The sequence below is a fragment of the Penaeus chinensis genome, chromosome 35 (genome assembly GCF_019202785.1).
Source record: "Penaeus chinensis breed Huanghai No. 1 chromosome 35, ASM1920278v2, whole genome shotgun sequence".
NCBI classification, from domain to species: Eukaryota; Metazoa; Arthropoda; class Malacostraca; order Decapoda; family Penaeidae; genus Penaeus; species Penaeus chinensis.
Genome location: NC_061853.1, coordinates 5,655,124 through 5,660,123, shown reverse-complemented (window position 1 = coordinate 5,660,123; position 5,000 = coordinate 5,655,124).

The following is a 5,000-nucleotide window of genomic DNA, read 5'->3' as shown; positions in this document are numbered from 1 at the left end:
TTCATTCTTCGTTATTTTGATCTGCCATACTCTCTTTCTCTCTCCTCATCTCCGTCTCTTTCTTTCCTTCTCCTTATTCTCGTCTCCGTCTTCCTTTTCTTTTTGTTCTCCCGTTCCCCTTTCTCACTCTCTCTTTTTCTCATCTTCATCTTTACCTTCAGTTTCCTCTTCTCCTCCCTTTCTCCCTCTCCCATTTACATCCCCACCCTTCCCTCCCCTTTCAATTTTCCCTCCGTCCCTACCCCCCTTAATTCTCCATCTCTCTTTCTCTCTCCCTCTTTATCTCCCATTTTCCCATTCTTTACCGCCTGCACCGTCACGTTAAAAGTGTGACGATTTTTGTTATTTTTTTTCACACTGAAGCTGATCACAATGTCGACGGGCTCAAGACAATGCCATTGCTGGTTTTCAACATTTATATCATTATTACTACTTCATTATGAGTAATTTTATTACTACTCTTCCTTTTATTATGGATAGGAGTAGTAGTAATTGTTGTTGTAGTAGTAATAGTAGTTGTAGTAGGGTAGTGGTCGTGGTGGTAGTAGAAGTAGTAGTTATAATAATAATAATATTGATAGTAATAATAATGAAAATAATAATGATGATAATAATAATAAAAATAATAATAATAATAACAATAATAGGAATGGGAATGATAATAATAACAATAAAAATGATAAGAAATAATAACAGTTATAATAGTGATGATGGTGATAATGATAATAATAATGAAATAATAACAATAATAATAATGATAATAATAATTATAATAATAACGATAATAATAATAATGATAATAATAATAATAATAATAATAATAATAATAGTACTAACAACAATAATAATAATAGTAATAATAATAATAATAATAATAATAATAATAATAATAATAATGATAATAAGATAATAATAATAATAATAATAATAATAATAATAATAATAATAACAATAATGATAATGATAATAATGATAATAATAATAATGATAATAATAATAACAATAATAATAATACTGATAAAGGCGATAACGATGATGTGTGATGATGAAGATGACGATGATGATTTTGGTTATCATTATTACTATTTTCATTATTATTATCGTAGTTATCATGATCATTATCATTTTCATTTTCATAATGAATCGTGGGTCCCGTGGAAATTCCGCTGAACAAAAAAAAGAGAGGTACTTCCTCCACCTTTCCTTTTTACATCTTCCTCTTTCTACCTCTCACCTCTCTCCCTTTTCCTTTTCCCCTACCATTTCCTCTATCTTTCCCTTTCCACCCGCTCTCATTCCTAAATCTTTCTTAAATTCACTCTTCCCCTCCTGCTTTGCGTTCTACATCTGCCCTCCCAATTCTCTATTTTTCTTAACCTTCCCATCTCTTTCATTTTCTTAACCCCTCCCCCCCCCCCCTTTTCTGAACTCCCCCCTTCCTTTTCCCTTACCCATCCCATTTTCCTCTTTATGTCCCCTCTGTTTCGCGTCCCTTCCCTCTTCCCCTCCCCTTTTCTCTCTCCCTACTTTATTTTGCAAGTCCCCTTTCTTCTCCCCCTTCCTCTCCCATACCAACCTCAGACAGTCGTGTGGGTGTGTGTGTGTATGTGTGTGTGTGTGTGTGTGTGTGTGTGTGTGTGTGTGTGTGTGTGTGTGTGTGTGTGTGTGTGTGTGTGTGTATACATACATGTGCATATATATATATACATATAATATATATATATATCGGTTATCACAAACTAATTAAAGACGAAACGAGGTTTTGCAAAGAGATGGGTCCTAGGATGACTCAGCAGGTTTCGCACCGGGCCGGGCGCCCTGCTGATGAGGCGGGCATCATGATGACGTGCTTTGTGACGCCCGCGGATCGCCAGGGACGTCGCTGATGAATAAATGTCCGACGTCGTTAATCATTCGCTCATAATGAGAGAGGAGATTCTTCACGCCAACCCCCGACAACGGGCCGGGCGCAAAATCTTAACGCGAGCGAACCGCAAACCGGCGCCATAACCAATCGGAAACTAAATTACGCTGACATCCCGAAAAGAGAATTTACACACCTCTAACTCCTACCCCCTACCGCCTTCCTCCTCTCCCCGCCACCCACCAATACCCCTCCCCTCTCTACCATAGGTCAGAAAAGCACAAAGGAACTAAAATCTACTTTCTCAAATGTGGAGATAGGCCTAAATATTCCCTTGCGGCGGCTGTGAAGTCTCGCTCCGTAAGATCAACTGGATGACATGCATCACTAGCCTGGTAATGGCGAGGATATGGGACTATACAGTATAAATAGGCCTACAACAAGTTACATTCTTCATTTAACACTAAACAAAGAGATGAGAATGCCTAATGCTGTACGACTATCGAATGATATTTGGCTCAGACGAATTAAATTGTGGAAATTGCTTTTAGCATGGAATGATACCAATAATTATAACAGATGCATAACCGCCTGAAAACAAATGGAAAAATATATGACTTAAGAACTCTTTGCAGAGGAAGGGATCAACAGAAAAGTACAACGAAATTGTGATATATTTGCCAAGGTGAGGGAATACCAGAAATAGAATAAAAGAAACAGCGAATAAACAAAACAGAGGGGGGAAAATCCGCATTCGGTAGATCAAACAGCAGACTCGGTGTAGCAGAAATAAAGATAATGAAACAAAAGATCGCACACTGTACCCAGCAGCTTCAAACCAAAGGATCGAACTCTCTTCTTGGCCCAGCTGTTCTCCGTACTCCAGTTCGAGTGCGAGAACCTTGTGCAGACAGCCACATGTGCTTTCGAGTGACAGATGGAAACTTGAGGGGGGAGCTTTCCTCGATGATCAGGAGAGCAAGACTTAGGATGGGGAAGAGGCTAGAAGGGAATGAAAGACGAAGAGAAAAGAAAAAAAGACGAATAGGTAGAGAAAAAGATTAACTCGACAGTGAAGTATTGAACATAAATTTGTGTGAACATGTGTTTGTGTATGTGTATGTGGGGGGGGGGGGGGCGTTGCGTGTGCTTGTGTAAACGTTATAACCACACATTGGTGTGTGTCTGTGTATGTGAGTGTATACATTCGTGTATGGATTACTTAAAACGGACATACAACTATCTAATTCATATAAATATCTAGGGAAGTGTAGAACGTTTCAGTGCACTAGAATAACCATTGTCTCTAATTATACCCAGACATTAAAGTCCTTTAATTTATGAAGAAAGACTGATGACCAGATTAGTAATCCCTCAAAATGGCCATATCAATCACGGACAAGAAGGGGAAATGAACCATATCTCCCTTGAATCTGACAATGCCTTAAATAAGTCATACTTTCCCCCTCGAAAATTCGGTCATTAGAAGACTTTGTAGTGTGCACGAGCGTGGGTCATTATATTCCCACGATGCCACGGGTCTTTGGCGTTGAAGTATTGTGTTATAGTAGGACAGGGAAAGAAAGAGAAAATAATACACTTATTTTCTTTAGTTTGTCATATCTTTCTCTGATTTTGTATATTTCTTTTCTATATTTCCTAAATGTCCAGACGAAAATCAAAGCGAAGGAACACGAATAGATCCCCCAAAAAAACGAACGTCGTTTTAAAATCAACAGTTTTGGAAAATACTGAAAACCGTCCCTTGTTCTCCTCCTCCTCCCCCCTCGCCTGCCACGTGCGAGGGAGGGAAAAGAGGGGGGGGGGGGGAGGCACGTGCTGCTGGCAACCCGCTGAGGAAAAGGGAGGGGGAAATTCGCGATAATAATCAGCCGTGTTAATATGTCACAGAAGCCGACTCGGGCATGGTGACTCACTGACTAAAGCGAATTTCGTTCCTGTTTGTGATTTTATGAGCGAGGGGGGGGGGGGGAGGGAGGACGAAGGAATGGAAATATCCCATTGTTTGGTGTGTGTGTATGTGTGTGTGTGTGTGTGTGTGTGTGTGTGTGTGTGTGTGTGTGTGTGTGTGTGTGTGAGAGAGAGAGAGAGAGAGAGAGAGAGAGAGAGAGAGAGAGAGAGAGAGAGAGAGAGAGAGAGAGAGAGGGGGGGGGGGGGGAGAAAGAGGAAGATACGAAGACAGACGGAGAAAAAGAAAGAAAAAGATATTTAAAAAACCACAACATACAAATGACAGAATAAATACACGCCTGCCTGACCATACGTCTGGCATTAAGTGTTTAATGACTATGCCCATAATGATGCACTTCTCGCGGAGCAGCTGTAGTCCCAAACAATGGCTACAAAGCCCTTAGATGAGGAACAGAATTGATTAGACATCAAATGTGTTTCCTGTGTACACGCCTTGAAGCCAGTTTAATGTGAGATTATAAGCTTAAACGCCGAAAAGTAGGAAGAAGGAAAGGCAAGTAAATAATGAGAGACAAAACGCTGAATATAGTCATTATAAATGTGGTTCTGTAATATATATATATATATGATTTAATAATAATAATAATAATAATAATAATAATAATAATAATAATGATAATAATAATAATAATAACGATAATAAAGAAGGATAGAACATAATATAATATCGAAGGAAAATCACAAGAGCAAACTTATTACCTCACTACCCAAGCCTCTCGCAACATGCCTAAAAAGGTTCACAAGCAATAATGGAGCACCGAATCTCAACTCACTATTCTTAGGCATAAAAATGACAATGTTAAGAAAAGAAAAGAAAAAAAAGAGGGCGTGTGTCCGTGTGGCTTAACCTAACGGACCAAAACGAGCGAGCGAGCAATTTCCCAGAACGCACCTTCCTCATATTTAACAAGTCACAGGCGAAAAGAATGGATCAGATGCTGCTTTTAATTCATGGACTCCGGGTCTCACACGCCCTGCCGAGTCTGCAAGATCACCTGGCATAACAAAGCCATGTTTAGTGAGGTAGCGAGGAGGGGCTAACAAGGCTGGAGAAAGATCACAGTCGTTAGCTTTCAGGATAACGAGAGGTATTGGTCGTGCTGTAAAGAAGCAGCTGCGATGATGTTGATAACAGGACGTGTTT